Source organism: Lytechinus pictus, chromosome 9 (assembly GCF_037042905.1).
Source record: "Lytechinus pictus isolate F3 Inbred chromosome 9, Lp3.0, whole genome shotgun sequence".
Classification (NCBI taxonomy): Eukaryota; Metazoa; Echinodermata; class Echinoidea; order Temnopleuroida; family Toxopneustidae; genus Lytechinus; species Lytechinus pictus.
Window position 1 is genome coordinate 9,634,043 of NC_087253.1, and position 18,458 is coordinate 9,652,500.

Below are 18,458 nucleotides of genomic sequence, written 5' to 3' on the forward strand. Positions count from 1 at the left end.
GCAATATTCTTAGTACAATTTTATCACCAGTTCTTAGACCACATCTTTGCAGTGTAAAACACCTAATCAGAAAAAAATAAACATCTTCAAAATCTATTTTAATGATATCAAGCGTATTATATTCTCACTATTTCATTTGTTCACAAAAAATAATAATCTTCTGCACGTAGATTTGCTCTTAACTTATTGAATATATCATAACTAAGAATTACCCTCTTGATGTAAGATTTCTTTCTCATTAGATGCAAAAAGATGACCAGAGAAAAGTTAGAGCTCAAAATTTATTCATCGCATGTACATCCGTCTTACGTAACTAAAGAAACAAAGACAACTACGGTTTTCGATCGAAGTTTCGTTCGCTGTCTTGTTATGACGTCATAACATGGAGAACGAACGCTAGATAGAATAACACAGTATGACGAGGGAGGTGATTTGTTCTTTAAACCCTATCTGCCTAATTTGGAATGTTCACAGTAGGTTCGACGAATCCACTCTTTGGCCCGTATTGTGATAGCAGGTTTAACTTAAACTCAGGTTTAAAGTTGTGGTTTAAGTATGTGAAGCCAAAAGTATCAAAATTGTTATTAAGTTGTATGTTTCGTATGTTTACTGTGCTCTTTCCTGATTCATCGATGGTGAGGACAATCATATATCTTATACTTCCGAGACAATTATGAATGATTTGAGAGCCAAATGAGCTGAAGTATGATATCTCTACTGTTAGTGATTTATGTAACAATTGGCTATCCATACTTAAACCGTAACTTTAAACCCGAGTTTAAGTTAAACCTGCTATCAGAATACGGGCCTTTGCCTCAGAATGAAATATATACAAACATTTATAATCGTATCTTGTCACCTATCAGCATACGGCTGGTAAGTTCAGACAGAACTATTTCACAATTTATCCCATCTTATCTCTATTATATTTCTCAGAATCAGGTGCATACTACGAATACTCCTCAGAGGAAAATGACATCAACATTCCCGCATATCAAGCGGACTTTAGGTCCATCCACTTTGAATCTGCATTTATATTGTAATTATGCATACTATTTTGGAATGAGTTATATGTTTTTGTATTTTGATTGATTTGTGGAAAATAAAATAAATGAAATGAAATGAAATGAAACATATAAGATTTACTCTTGGGAGAAATGGTCCATGTGCTCTTCATTGCATTTTAATTATGATAAGCCTCACTAGGAAATCATTTGTAATTGTTTAAAAAAGGTAGATAAGCAATTGGACATGTCATTTAACTCTTTTCCACGTGTCGTTTGTTCAGTGCCTGTTATGAATCCCCGATTCTCGACAAAGAGTTCTTTGTCATAAAGATATTTTGACAATAGATTTCTTGCGTTCCAGAAGGCGTCTACATAGTGGTTGCGAAAATTCCTATTAACAAAATACAATCAACCTCTTTCCCCCAATACTAAAAATCCTCTAATCTTATTCACTGCATTGAACACGGCCTACCTCTTATGTATTCAGATAGACACTCCTTGAAAAATGTTGAGGTCCGTGATCAATTATCTGCTACAAAAGAAACGTCGGTGGTAACGTGACACCAGCCAATGATACCGGATAAGGGTTGCAACAAAACCAGTTTTGATCAACTCTACGTAGGAAAACCTTTATACCTTTATCTCACCAATGAGATGAACCATTCATTCACCGAATTAGAGCGTACACAACACTTGGTATTTACACAACACCTTCCATTGCTAAAGCGGTTCACCCGTTTGATTTCAAGGTGTTCTTGTTTTAGCACCTATCCGATGTGGCAACATCTATATCACATGCTGGTGTCAAATTGACACCGGTAATTTGGATGTGTATAGTCAATGGATTCCAGGCACCCGCAGAGTGCTGACGTCACCATCAAGAAGGGAAAATGCGTTGCTTATGCAGAAATATTTTTTCCTAACATCCCTCCCTTAATCTTTTTCGAAATACATATTTCCTAGGATGTGAAATAAACCAAGCATTTACCTCACAATCATAGCATTATTACCACCATCGCTGCTATGGAAACGAAGCCAATGATCTCCTTTAAATTCCTAGGGTATTATTAAAATGGCAGGTTGTACGAGAAGGGGGCGATGTACATACAGTGTACAAACTGCATTGCTTTAACATGTTAAGATTCCCTTGCAAAAGTGGTGTCTGTACTGGAGGTATAACCATATTTATGAACTCAACCGAGGAATTGAAGGTGGTATATGAATATACATAACTGTAATGTCTAGTTGAATTGAATAAAGGTTTTTCATCATACAGATGTTGCCATTTACATAGCGGCGGCAGGGGGTAAGCAGGCCTCAACCCCCTGGTTTTTTCTACTGATTATTGACAATAAGATTATATATACATATATATTTACTTATATATATATATATATATATATATATGTAATATGCGGAATGGAAAAACTGTAGCATTTAAAAGAGTGCTGAAAACTGATGGCTGTGCCGTATTCCTTTATTAAGAAAGAAAAAGAAAAAATAGGCCCCTAAGGTTATTCCCCCCCTGCCCTAATCACGATGTCATGACGTTTTCCTATTATTGGAAGTAAACAATTTTGTATAGTTTCAATCAAATAGATAGAGCTCACAAAACATAGTTGAATGGGCACTATAATAATTTCGAAATGTATATCTAACTGCAATTTCATGTTATTATCAAAATAAAATATGAAATATATGAAATATGAAATATATCTGGAGTTAAAGAAAAACATCGAAAGATAATTGCGATATAACACAAAGGGTGTTTAAAAAGAGACGTCTTCTATCAGTGCCTTACTTATGCTTATAGGAAAGTGTAACAAAACAATACTTCCAAAATAGGGACTCAACTCAAAAGAAAGGGGGTTTGTTCATATTTTCTTAATTCACATATTTTTTTTTTTTATATAGTTAACGCGTTATAGCAATTCTTGCTCGTTCAAACATCACGTTGCATTCGATGAATTGCGCTGAAAAAAATGTAGAATGATTCGTAAGTTCTTCGATGAATTAGTTTTGCAAGTTTCATTGATGAATTGTAAAACAGTCCTCGGCAGTTTGGTGAGACTGATGAAGTCATTAAAGAAGTCGTTGTTGATTTGATCGATGATAAGAACGCGATGACGACGATCATCTTATCTGTCGTATTAGGTACGTTTCTGCAATGAAAATATGCAGAGATAATTAAACACGGTGATTGCAAAGCTATACATGAAGGATTGCATTTCTACTTTTGCTAAATTTAGAACAAATATCCTTCTAACAAAATCTTCATTACAAATCTTAAATATATTTTTTTAATGTAGCCACCAATATCATTTATTTTTGTATAAGGACAAAGTTTATAAACTGCCCTCCCCAAACGAACCAAAACATTATGCCTGAACCTGTTTAGATACGTTCCGCTTGCATGTTAATATCTCCCTTTCCGTCTAAGGGAAATTCTAAATAAATTTACCCACCTCATGCATTCCCCAAACTTTATGGCTCTCCTCCAATAAGTTATTTTCCCTCAGTCATTTCTATTTGGATTTATTTTTCGCAAGACAAGAGGGAAGCGACCATGAACCAAAGCTTACACAGTAGATATTATGTGTTCAACATCATAGAAATAAAACAAATGGATCCCGTAAAAATTTTTGCCGTTTTAATTCTAAACCAATAAAAGCAGTAAGTGCAATAGAAATAATCATTTCGATTGTATCCAATTAGACATATTATTATTCAATCATAATTATATTAAAAAAACTATGCAAACAATGGTCGTGTATCCATTGAACTATGATCTTAATGTATGTTTTTTTTATCGTTCATTGTTACGACATATTTGTATTTACCAAAGGAGGGTCTCTTTAATGGCCGTCCGTATTCCCTTTATATAGTGGAAAAATAAGGAAAATATCAATGACAGGAAAGACAGAGAAAAAATATATAAATACAAAATACATTACTGTTATATAAAACCGTGATCTTAATTAAAGCTTATCAGGGCGGATTATTCTTTTTTGCAAATTTGATAAACACTCGAAGGGCAGCTGCAAAAATTGTGATGTCACAAATTCAAGACCTTTAAAATGAATTTTCTTGTAAAAAAAAACATACGAAAAGCTTGAATATACTGTTGATATTCAGAGGAGGTCACATTTGCAAGATTTATTAAAACGAATGAGGATGTGACTCAACACGGAAGGCACCCCCCCCCCCTCAACAACTCTCAGAATTTAAGGTTATTAAAAATGTGGATCAAGCGATCCTTAAACTTTTAATAGGACATTGCGAAATCATCACAATTAATTGACAATGAGTACTTACTTTTCTTTAACGTTCATTAAAACCCATTCGTTGCCCCTGGATTAAAAAGGAATATTAAAAAAAATATATGAATATCAATCATTAAGGAAAAAGTCTTAATGAAATACCGCTAAGTAAAACAATATATTGTTAATATAAACGTGAAAATGCTCTTTGAGGTTGAAAGTCTTATTCTAAAATCGTTTTAGCTAATTGAATTTTATTCAAAGAAGACAATAGAATAATAATAATAATAATAATAATAGTAATAAGAATAATAGTAATAATAATAATAGTAATAATAACGAGCTTTGTGGTAGACGCCATGAAAGCAATATGACCAAATATTGGCACCCCCCCCCTCAACAACTCTCAGAATTTAAGGTAATTTTCAAACGGCGGTATGTAGCCCTGCTCGCTTTTAATCCGTAAATTAAAAAAGTGGATCAAGCGATCCTTAAAGCTTTAATAGGACATAGAGAAACATCACAATTAATTGACAATTAGTACTTTTTTTTAACGTTCATTAAAACCCATTCGTTGCCCCTGGATTAAGATGGAATATTAAAAAAATATATGTATATATCAATCATTAAGGAAAAGGTCTTAGAAATACCGCTAAGTAAACAAAAAATATTGTAAACATAAACGTGAAAATGCTCATTGAGGTAGAAAGTCTTATTCTGAAATCGTTTTAGTGAATTGAATTTTATTCAAAGAAGATATTATAGTAAAATAATAATAATTATAATAATGACAATAACGAGCTTTGTGGTAGAAGCCATGAAAGCAATGTGACTAAATATTTTGTCTGAAAAGCGAAAGAATAGTTTATTATACGAAATCAATGCATGCATACAAAACCCATATAACCGTTGACTCGCTGTGTATCTGGCGGTTTAGAGTGTGGGTGTGTTCGTGGCTATGGAGGTGCGTGTGTTAAGCTCGTTGTGTGTCCGTCGTTGAATGTAGCACTTTCCACTCATCTTTTCTACTCCAGTATTAATCATTGATCAGCGTGCACAGCTACTGCATGGGGCAGACATCGTCCTTCCGATATACGTCACAACGCCCAATGACTCACCTGTAACGAGGGTAAAACACACGGCAGCCATTATACTTTCGACATGACGCTTAGAAATATTTTAACACGCATATTAATTAATTTACATAGATGGAACCGTTCGTGCAAAGTCTCTTTGTGTAGAAAAGGGTTGCGCAAGGTAGAAAAGATGTGAACATCATAAGCATGTTGAGCAAGATACTTTATGATTTGTGTTTTGCGGGCGCCACGTTAGGAACACAGCTTTTCCTATTAACCGAAGTTGATGTTCACAGTGAAACTGTTAAATTTTACCATTTTAATGTTTGAATCAAGTTTTTACATTGCTTCCTATGTGAATACACTGTGAACAATCACACCGCACATGTATCATAGTATGCCCATCTGCATTATGAACACTCAGGTTGTACAATTTTCTTCGGTATGATATAATTCTTACACATTTTATTTTGAGCATTTTTACAGTGTCACATTTTGATGAACACACTGTGACCAATTAGACAGTAGAGGTGATTACAGTGTATCATACACACATAATGTACAGGTGTCCGCGGTAGGATATAATTCTTACACAGTTTATTTTGAGCATTTTCACAGTGAAATCACATTTTGATGAACACTCTGTGTCCACTTACACTATAGAGGTGTCCACAGTATACCATCTTCACATTTTAACATTGCGAATCACATGTGAATGTACTGTGGTAACTCATACTGTACAGGTGTCCTCGGTATGATATGATTCTTGCACAGTTTATTTTGGCATTTTTACAGTGTAAATCACATTTTGATGAACACACTGTAATCACTTAGATTGTGTAAGTGTCCACAGTATATCATACACACATACTGTACAGGTGTCCTCGGTATGATATAATTCTTACAGAGTGTTTTTGGAGCATTTTTACAGTGTAAATCAAATTTTGACGCATACACTGTGACCACTTTATAATAGACTGTATAGGTGTCCACATTATGATATCATCGCTGCAAAATTTGAAGTTGACCATTTTAGCAGCCTGAATGACATCCCACATAGTCCACTATATGCATGCTATTTGAGCACACTGTGAACCTGATCTGCACCGTAGGGATGTCCACAGTATGATATCTTCTTCACACCCTCTATATTTTAGCATTTTGATAGTGTGGACCATATATTCACATAAACCACAAAGTTATCACACTGTGTATACTTAGCCTGTAGAGATGTCCACAGTATAATATCATCTTCGCACATGTAAATATGAACATTTAACACCATTTATCTCATCTCTACATAATACACTATGAAAAAAAAATGAAAATGCAGTGCTCAGACTACCTCTTTCTAGTATGCATTAGTTTCATGTGGATGGGGACAATACATTTTTTCGTGGTAAAATGAAAACAAACATGTTGACCAGAAAAAATCTTATGCAGTCATGTTTTGGTTTATAATCCAACTTTTTTTCTTTATTTCCAAGTATTTAAAAAATTGTACTGACCGTTTATACATTTTCAAGGGCCTGTTGATTGTCAGATTTTGAAATTCACAATGTAATGAAATAATCATATTGGTCCTGGATTTAAGGAGATGGGGTCATCAAAAGGGGATAAGAAACAAGGTTCAAAGTCCACCGAGAGACCGATACTCGGTAGTTTTAATATCCGGTCTTGAAATTAATCATTTGCCATTTACTGCTCAGATTTCTTTCTTGTTGTTGATACTCTATATTCTTTTGAACTCCCCCTGACCACAAATAAAAAAATATTAATTTATGTTTTCCAGTACTTCTCCTAAACAAAGATATAAATTAATACTTCCTTTTATGTTTGCTTCTTCTTCTACTTCTTCTTCTCTCCCCCTCTCTCTCTCTCTCTCTCTTGATAATGTCAAACTGGTCGAGAATCTTCGAATATATATTTCGTTTTACGTCGAGATAATAGTATTACCATCACTTTTATCATACTACTTTTATTAATCATTATTAGTACATATATAATCATTATCATTATTAATATTATTTTCATTACTATTATTGCAAATATTATCATTCTTATTACAGTTACTAAACTGCATTAAAAGTTGCCCCCCCCTAGTCTTACATCTCATCCCTCTCCTAGTGTTAGAATAAGCAAAAGAAGAAGGCTCTGAGTGGGTCAAGATATCGTACATCGTATGGGGCAAAATTTCAAACAAAATAAAGAAAAAATCGAGAGTACGAAGGAAGCGAGCAGACTTTTCGACTTAAAAAAATCCCACTAGAGTTTGAAATAATGTATACAAAATTATGTCACATTTTATCCTTCTCTCTTCAATTTCCTTCTTTTTCTATTTTTTCGGGGGGGGGGGGGGGGGGCGAGAAGGGCGACACGAGGAACATTTTCGGGGCTAATGCTACAATTCATAACCCCCCCCCCCTCCTCCATATATGAACTGGTGCTCCTTCCGTCTACCCTTCTCTCTCTCTCTCCATCCATTTCACTCTCTACCAATTACCCAATAAACCAGTGAGGGTGGAGTGTATTTTGAAATAAAACGACATTGGCTGAAGGAAAGGTAAATCAAGGCTTCGATTGGATTTTGCCCTCGCAATATTATTCAGAGGTAAGAAGAACAAGGGTTCTATCAAACACTCACTTGAGAACTGGGGGAAAATCAGGTACATATCTATTTTAACCCCAAAGTGCATCACTCCGAAGACTGCTTTACGCGAAGGCATATGTACATGTATGACAACTCTAAGTTAAGCTGTATTTTCTCCCGCAAGTCAAATTGTTTCGCTGGCAAGAGGCGCAAAACAAAAACCCACGCTGTGGTTTATTCAGCCTGCATTTTGTAAACACGCAAAGCTTGTGCGTGTGTATTTTCAGCGAGTTTGGGGGGCAATCAATACAGAAAAGGAAAGAAGATTTTAACGTTCCATCGCACACATAATGTGTCGCACAAGAGAATATTTGCTCCCATTCATTATAACAAGAGTCCTCCAAGCGGCTAGGCGTACTGTTTTTAGAGGGTTTTTTTTTCGCAGTAAAGCCACAAAACTATTACGATTAGCTATTTTAGTACCAAATCTTCATTTTACCTTGACATTTCAATACATGCCAAATCAAACTCATGTGAATTGTTATTCCACATTTTTTTTTATTTGTGTGGGTAGTGTTTATATACCCTTGCCCCCCCCCCCCACCTCCGTCAGGGAAATTCCTAATTTAGTCTGATCATGTCAATTTCGTAGAGAGTAAAATAGAGTAGTTTGCCTTTCTCTTGAATAAGCATACAGAAACCGAAAGTTATCGACGAAATACTTAAAGGGGAATCCAACCCAAACAAAAACCTGTTTTTGTGAGGAAAAGAAAAATCAGACAAGGTGATAGGTGAAAGTTTGAACAATATTTTACAAACAACAAGAAAGTTATGGATTTTTAAAAGTTGTAAATATTGGTGATCACTATATCCATGGAGACTTCAAATTGGCCGCATGTGTGATGTCATAGTGATGTAAGGCAAGGACTACTCTTCCATGTACTCCAATACATATTCTGGCTAAAATGTCATTTTTCCCAAAAGTCTTATTTCAAATTATATTTTTCTTTCATGAGGACATAAAACAATATACTACCTGGGTTATATTTAGATTACTGCCCCAGGGGAATGGGTACTTAGGAGAAAACCACAAATCCCTGATAATAAAGTACATGGCCTGTGGGAAAGTTGTCCTTGCCCCTTGTCATAATTTACTTACCCAGTTGCCAATTTGAAATCTACATAGTATTAGTGATCTCAATTTTAAAGCAGCTATAACTTTCTTATTGCTTGTCCGATTTCTTTCAAACTTTCACCATTCTGTTTAATTTATTTTTCTTCTTCCCAACACAACCTTTTATGGCCAAGGCTGGATTCCCCTTTAATAATTCATTATAATTTCCCTAAAAGTACAAACGTTTAATTGCTCCTGTAAACAGGTCTCTCTGCAAAAACTGGCGATTGCTGTTGAATGGTAGTAAGATATGATTGTTATTTTTTCCTTTAAAAAGCACATCGATTGAAGAGGCTTTACCGTGCATTTCCATTCTATATGTTATGTATTTATACAAATGCCATTTATCTATTTACTTTTCCTATTCATTTTTATTTATTTTTATTTATTCATTTAGACATTTATTTTGAAAATGTTTTCTATTTTTTATCGTTGTTTTCACTTATGAAGTAGGCTTGTGACTTTAAAAAATCCTTTATAGTTAATATTCACTCAGACTGCGTACTCACTCATCTATGAATACAAAAAAGATCATTACTGTTATCGCTTAAGTTATCTATTTACTTTTTTTTTTATTAAGTGTGGTTTAAATAATTTGATTATGATTCCGAGTAAGTTAATATCTTATGACGATGGTAATGCCCCCTTCTTGAAATACAACAGTGTCACACATTGTGTTTCCAGTGTAATGACAGCGGCCCGTATTCTGAACTCGGGTTTAAATTGAACCCTGGTTAAAAGTTGTGGTTTAAATATGGAAATCCGATCGGGGCACAATACACGAACAGTTCCATCCAATGCATTAACTCATACAACACCCAAATTGTTTATAAGAGTTTGGTTGCAAAAGGGGTTAGATCCACTTTGGACCATTCCGAGAAAAAAAAAAAAATTATTTTCATTTATTGCAATATTCTTATGAGAAAATAAATGGTCATGATGTACTACCCTATCATGTGAACATTGTGAACATAAAATTGGGTATAAAAGAAATGTACCTGTCTTCATTTTTTTTTCTATACATTCTTTTAAAAATCATCATTGTGGACCTAACCCCTTTTGCAAGCAAACTGAATTGGATCCAATCTATTTTGTTTAAAAAGGTGATTTTTCTTTGCCACTTTTATTCACGTTTTCATGTGAATTTCAAATGTTCTATGTTTTAATCAGAGCGACTAACCTTTTTTTTTAGGTTTTGAGACAGAAAACAATAAAATGTATGAACAATGGACCTAACCCCTTTTGACAAATCAGCTCTTCAGAAGAGTTTGTTTGCTAAAAGGGGTTAGTTTGTTTGCAAAAGGGGTTAGGTCCACTCTAAGAAAATGATTTTTTTTTATTCTCCCATATTGCAATATTCTTATGCGAACCTAAATTTTTATGATACCCTACCATGAGAACATACAATTTGGTATAAAAGAAATCTACCTGTCTTCATATTTTTTAAATATTCTTTTCCAAGCAAAATCTGTGTGGACCTAACCCCTTTTGGAACTAAACTGAAATGGACCTAACCCCTTTTGAAAAAGAAGGATTTTTCGTTGCCATTTTATTCCACTTTTTAATGGGAATTTCATCTTTTCTTTGGTATCATCTTATAGAGCTACTGAAAATCTATACATTGATGAAAAATGGACCTACTAACCCCTTTTGCAAGTGAGCTCTTCAATTATCTAGGAATGATAACTGAAGTATCTTTCCTCATTATGAAAGCAAAAGGAAAACAAATAGTGAACATAAGAAATATACAAAATACACAGAATTCTGAAATTTGGGCTCCCCCATAGTTTAAGCACAGATTTAGACCGTGGGCTAAGTTAAGCCAGTCTTCAGAGTACGGGTCAGTGTGTTTAGAGTGTTCTCACAAAAATTCACGATTTGATTTGTTTACAGTGTTTTATGCCGTGATTACAAAGTGTCCATTGTGTATTTCACCAATGGCGAATGGAGATGGGGTGGGACTTCGAAGCCCCTACTCCTCTCCCCTCCAAAAAAACCATATATTGATAATAAGAAATTAATAATTAGATAATGAAAATGATGATAAAAAAATAAAAATCACGACCAGTGAAAAAAGGAAGAAAAGAAAGAAAAAAAAAAGAATAAACATTATTTAATTGTCTGAATATTATGTCAAAATCTTTCACAAAGTGGGATATTTGTAGTAAAAATGTCGAAGTGTTTGCAACATCGCATCGTTTTCTCGCAAGTTTTTAATGAATGTTGCCCGATACGCAAAATCTAGCCCCTTCTTTTTCTCTCATTACGCCATTGGTATTCATAATGTGTTCACAGTGTGTTTATGTGTTGACTGTGTTTTACATTGTACTTGCTTTGACACTGAATTCATAGGGTACTCACTGTGCGTGTAAAGTGAACACAGGACACCCAGAGTTAATATTCTCAACTTTAACAATGTGAAGATAATTTTATTGTCGACTCTTTTTACAGTGTAAAAGTTTTATAATGCAGTCTTCTGAGATCATAACGAGGTCACAACGTTCAATTTTATTATTCTATGTGTTAATGTGAACATGATTTCTAACTATTCCTCCTCAACCCAGTATTGTATACATTATGGGACACCTTTTTTTAACTAAGACAAAAAAGGGGGGAGGGGGAGATAGCAAAAAAAAAGGAATATGTGTGTGTGTGTGTTGATTATGATGAGAATAGAAACAGTTAAGTGAGGGTTTGTTTGAGTGAACAGGAATTCCATAGAAAAGAAAATATGTGACTTACCAGGATAGGCGCCTGGGTATTTTGATAGTTGACTGCGACCTAAATATGACGTCATTCCTGTCTCAAGGAAAAGAAAAAAGAGCAACACGAACCAGATATGTTTTTCTTTCATTCGTCTCATTTTCTTGTTTTCCTTCATGCAATTATATATAGTTGTGAGGCTGGTGACCGAGTTTAAGATTTCTGTACTATAATGAATTCTAACAATGTTTCCTTGGTTTTAATCATGCGTTCCAAACTTCCGATCGATTGTCTTTATGAAATTTTAAATAACGTTGTTTCTGAATTCGTTCAACTTGTGTATTTTTTTTTTTGAAGATAAAGTTTATGGAGAGTTTTAACAAGCAGCCATGTTAGAGGACAAACAGTAAAAGATGTGCATCATTTACTGTTTTCATGGTCTGATGCATCGGAACCAAATGTTATGATGATGAGAATGATGATGAAAATCCATATTTTATTGTTCGAAATAGACATGAAATGAAATACTCCGAAAATCTGCTTTGCCCAATTGATCGTGGGCCCGGCAGCCGCTGTGCATCGCCAGATGTCCTCTATGTCCTCTAACGTGGCCGCTTGTGATGTCAGTTTGAAACCCTCTATAGTAATTCGGTGTTGTGTTCGGACAATTGATTATTCAACACTATATCGCTTTGATTATCATAATTATATGAAAGCAATGTCAAACATAAGAGTGATAAAGATGTTTCGTAGACTCCCATATTGGTTCATCCCTTTGAAATATAAAAACATGTAAAAAAAGGAGAACGAAACCTTTGGTGTAAGCTAGATTGTGTCAAAGCAGAAAATTCAAGGAATACTAATCAATGAAAGTTTAAGTATTACAACTGGACAAACGAAAAGAACCAATATTAGTTTTACATGTCGCAACCACTAATGTTATGCAGATCTTCCAACAAGCAATGGAGTCCAAAATTTGTGACGTCACACAACAACTACTCTCCCCTCCGTGCATTGACATCATACCCCAAAAACACAATTTCTTGCTAATTCTAAAGATACTAAAAACTCTTTGTCCATAATATACTTACATGTATATACCTGTTTTACATGCCCTCCAATGAACAGGACATACATTAATGATTTAGATAAATGTTTGATAAAACGTACAATTTTAGTACAATTTGTACACAAGTAATTATTTAAGCATTCCAGCTACTATATTTAAGCATGATACATATACTGCACCCGCTCCAGAATGTCGGCATAATGTATCACTTTATGGTACTAAACCAAGGCGACGTTGTTTCTCATACAACTAGAAGGTACACCATGTGTTTTCAGCATGTCTTTACTCCCGAATCGATTGATTATCTTTCTTGCAAGCCATTTTATGATAAAGCCAGTAACCTTGGGTAGATGTGGATCAATGGCCTGCCTCGTCGCAGCTTTCAAGCGACTCCAGGGCCCCCCGTCTTGCCAAACATTGCGATTGTTCCGATCATTCACAACTATGAAAATGCAGCAACATAGATAGAGATTACGTGCATTGTCATAATCAGGAGATGATCATTATAACTAATTTTAAAGCAACATCCCCCAAAAAAGTAACAGAATCCGCCCTAATTTATAAAAAAGTAGCATTTAGAAGTGACCTTATTTTAATACCGATCAATACCGAAAAAAGGATAAGTGCAACCTCAGCTCCTCATTTTGCACTTACCATCATCAGGATATTAATGAAAAAAATAACAATTTCATATTCCTTTGACGGTATAATGGTCTTTCCCTTTTTAATCATCTTCCCATTATCCACCAAGTTTTTTAGGGGATTTCGCTTGCTTTACAACAGATTTTGTTTCATACAGTCATTCTGGAAAAAAGAAAATGTTACCCTCTCGCTTCTTTATCTTTATCTCGCAGTCCTGCATTCCCGTTTTCCCCTACCCCTTCCCCCCTCCTCCACTCTCTCTCGTAGAATGACAAGGAGAAAGGGTGAGAATAGATTTACATAATATATTACGATTTGAAAACCGGTATTAATTAAGGTTTAATCTTCTTTTACCGACTAATTTCTTGAATTCTTAACACAAATCTCAGAGATCGTTCATTATATGTCTTAGAATGGTTGCATCAAAACGATAAATGAAATCGGTCGTAAAATTCGACATTATGATCAATTACTAGGTTTTGTGTCAGGAACCCAAGAAGGCAGCTCTTACCTAGGTCAACACTAATGAGGTTATTGTGACTGAAATAGCCAAAATACCTGGTGAAATTGTCCCAGCCTTCTAAGGAATGCACCCGGCAAAGAGGCTTACTTTACCGAAATGGGATTCCCATCCGGGTACACTTCTGATGATATTGGAAACGTCAAAAGTGATTCCATCCCCCTAGTCCTACAAATTCAATTTTATTCCTTGATGGAGTTGACAGAATCCATTTTTACCATCTGACTGAATGTATTATCGTGGTGGAAATTTTCATTGTTGTGTATGTGTGTGTTCGTCGATGTATCATATGAATAATGTCATACCAACTTCATTACGACATATTCCATATACATTTACAATGTTTAAAATTACATCATTATATTCCATATAGATGCTCTGTCTTTATGAACTCATAAAGATGTAAAAATGCTTGAATGTTGTTACTTTAATGTCGAGTTTGACTTTACTCTTTTATCAATAAGTATAATAATCATACGAAGAACAAGAACAAGAAGAAAAACAACAACAACAACAGTAGCATGAACAATAATAATAACAACAATTATATGAAAATGTATTATTATTATAATAATCCGATGTTATGTAGCGCTGAATACATCGGAACGGTGCGGCGTGTCTAAGCGCTTTACATATATATTATTACTCTGGTTATCGGATAAAGGGATGGAGGACAGAACTATCAAGACTGACAGAGATAAACCTTGGCAACGCAGATATCAATGATTTTAAGTACATTGAGGAGAAGTACAGTTTTAGAAGGAAAGGAAGGAAGACCGTCGTGGAGGAACTAAAACAAAGAATAACAACACTACAACAAAAGTAAAGAGGTACACCGATCGAGTGTCACAGTATAAACAAAATTCCTTGTTTGAGAACAACCAGAAGAGGTTCTACCAAGATATTAATGGAAAGATGAAAGACGAAGTTCCACCACCAGATCCAGCTGCAGCAATTGCCTTCTGGAGCAACATTTGGAGCCAACCACACAATCACAACCGAGAAGCTATGTGGTTGAAAACAACGAAAGAGGAATGTGCAACTATAGTTGCACAGGATGATCTGACAATTAACAACAGCAAGCTAGAAAAGATCATTCGGAAAATGGCGCCATGGAAAGCTGCCGGTCCAGACGGTGTGCAAGCTTTCTGGGTTGAGAGGTTCCCGAATCTTCATGAAAGGCTGAGCATGCAAATGAACGAGATTGTCGTGAATGGATGACAAAAGGAAGAACGGTTCTCATCCCAAAGGATCCTACCAAAGGCAACATTCCGTCAAACTACCGTCCAATTACCTGCTTGCCGATTCTCTGGAAGTTACTGACTGGCATAATATCAGAAGAAATATGTCAACACCTGGACGATCAAGAGATACTACCATGGGAACAGAAGGGGTGTAGAAAAGGAAGTAGAGGAACAAAAGAACAACTATGCATCGACAAATGAATTATGAAAGACAGCAAGAAAATAAAAACGAACCTTGCAATGGAATGGATTGACTACAAGAAAACATACGACATGGTTCCGCACTCTTGGATCATCGAGTCTATGGAAATATTAGGGGTAGCAGACAATATCAGAAGGTTCCTCATTACAAGTATGACGAGATGGAGAACTAAGTTGGAAAGTAATGGTGAAGTGCTTGGAGAGCTTGGTATCAAGAGAGGAATCTTTCAGGAAGATATCTATCTCCATTGCTGTTTGTGATGGCGATGACACCATTAACTAAGGTGATCAGAAGATCCAGGCTAGGATATGAGTTCAAGAGCACGGCAAAAATCAACCATCTATTATACATGGAAGATTTGAAGCTGTTTGGTAAGACACAAAGTGACTTGGAGTCTCTCATTCAACACTGTGCGGATCTTCAGCGAAGACATCGGTATGCCGTTTGGGTTGGATAAATGTGCAATGATTACTCTCAAGAGAGGTAAGCCAGCCAATGACAACAGCTTCCAAATGCCGAACGGAGAAGATATCAGATCAATCGAAGACGGTGGTAGCTATAAATATATCGGAATACTAGAGGCAGATCAGTTGAAACATCAAGAAACGAAGAAGAAGATTGAGGCAGAATATATCAGGATAATTCGGAAGGTGCTCAAATCCAAATTAAATGCTGGAAACATGGTGAAGGCTGTTAACACTTGGGCAGTAGCCCTAGTGAGATATGCTGCTGGCATAGTTGAATGGAACAAGCTTGAACTCGAACACTTGGACAGGAAGACAAGGAAGTTGCTAACTATGCATGGGATGTTTCACCCAAAGTCTGATGTAGATAGACTTTACGTGCCAAGAGAGAAGGGAGGACGTGGTCTGGCTGGAATAGAGGAGACTGTAAGATATGAGGAACAAAGCCTATACTGCTATATTGAACATGTTGAAAGCCAGATGGATACTATCATGACGGCAGTCAAAGAGTCGATGAGGAAAGGAAAGGATATGACAGCGAAACAGCTGAAGGCTGATCAAAGGAAAATGAGACTGGAAGGATGGAAAGAGAAGGTGATGCACGGACAGCATTTAAGACAGACAGATGAGTTTGCTGGACCAGAGAGTTGACAGTGGCTGAAACAAGGAAGTTTAAAGAAGGAGACGGAAAGTATGCTAGTTGCTGCTCAGGACCAAGCAATTGGAACAAATTACCGAAGAGCCAAAGTTGAAAAGGAGCATACATCTCCCTCATGTAGAATGTGTCATGACAAAGACGAAACGGTGTCTCATCCGGTGAGTGAATGCAGCAAAAAGGCACATACTGAGTACAAAGGAAGGCACGACAGAGTAGCAGCTGCAGTTCATTGGGGTCTGGCCAAGAAGTACCATTTACCCCATGCAGAAAAATGGTACGAACATCGGGCAGATCCTGTAGTAGAGAACGACGGTGTAAAACTCTTATTGGATTTTAATATCCAGGCAGACAAGGTCATTGAAGCTAGACGACCAGACATCGTTCTCTTAAGAAGAAGGATAAGGAATGTCTCATCATAGATATTGCGATTCCAGGAGACTGCAGGGCTTGACGTAAAGAGGAGGAAAATATACAGAAGTATAACGATCTGGCATGGGAGCTGAGAAGGATATGGAAGGTGAAGACGAATGTGGTACCAATAGTCATTGGAGCCTTAGGAACTGTGACAACAAGACACAGAAGCTTTCTGGCTGTTCTAGGAGTCGAGGTGTCCTTTGAAACGATACAGAAGGCAAGCTTGCTTAGAACAGCTCATATCCTGCGGAAGGTCTTGAATTATAAAGAGAAGTGAACAATGAGAAGAGGACCCATTTGATAGAAAAAAGAACAATAACCCTAGATTTCTGGAAGAAGTCCGGTTGCTGTTTAATATACCAACAAAACATCAAGTTGTGGACAATGGAAATAATAATAATAAAAAATAAGACGCGTGACTTTCAATTTATTATCAAGGTTTACTAACACCAGTTAATAGAGGGAAATCATTTATCCAAAAAAAAAATTATGAACGAAATATTTATGATACATGAAAATAAAATTGACTGTCATATATGTTTATGTTTGAATAAATTTAAACTTTAGTCCTGAAGTTCCTGAACATATAAAGAATGCATCAGCTTCACTTTAAAATATAATTACATATCAAATATGAACACAGCATATGTGTTATGTTAATGTCAAGTCTACCCCAATAAGAAAGCTTATTTTAATAATAGTTATAAACAATTCGATGCAATATGATGTTTTTGTTATTGCTAATGGTCCCAAAGTAGAATGCACTTAAAAAAATAATAATAATAAAGTCAAATTTGACAGAGGAAGGGTCAAAATATCAAATCCTTACTTGAAATGCGATCACGTGACGCCCAGCGAGGTCCAGGAGCCAATGGGAACACGCGTCTCATTATACCATGTCTGCCCGATGCTTGCTCGAGATACAGTGTGGAAATGCCTCTCTTTGCACTGGCGTGTAGCAGGTTGACTGCCGGTGTGTAAAGCTATGATGTGATGTGGGTATTGATCATGTGTGAGGCAGGAAGATTTCTTAAGGTTTGGTGTGGAGGATGACTGGTAGAGTTAGGAGAACTAGATCAAAGACTAGAGAGGACAGGTTGGCGCCTTTTCATCGGTTCATCGTGATTGTTCCTCCAACATGGCTGTCTGTGTGCGAAGAGGCATTAATTTCAAATTAATTTTACGAAAATGTCAATGCAAAATATTACAATTACATCATGTATCCTACTAGAACTAATTCTAGTAGGATCCATGATTATATATAATAACATTTAAATAATGATACCATATTAATGATACTGATCCTAACCATAGTAACAAGTATGATAATAATGATAGTAGCAATAAAAATACAAATGTGACCAGCCAGCCCACAACCAAAAATAAGTCACCCAAAACGAATTTTGAAATTTTAATCTAGTTTGAAAGAAAAAAT

General features: G+C 35.6%; 1 long non-coding RNA gene across 1 annotated transcript; it reads right to left on the bottom strand.

The window, feature by feature from the left end:
• Positions 1-2,915: 2,915 nt before the first annotated feature.
• Positions 2,916-18,171, bottom strand: LOC135155493 (uncharacterized). Its single transcript, XR_010294637.1, has 6 exons — positions 17,853-18,171; positions 11,850-11,906; positions 5,161-5,385; positions 4,323-4,358; positions 3,848-3,882; positions 2,916-3,169 (listed from the first exon to the last, which is right to left on the bottom strand). It is a non-coding gene; the product is annotated as an uncharacterized LOC135155493 (long non-coding RNA).
• Between the last annotated feature and the right edge of the window lie 287 nt (positions 18,172-18,458).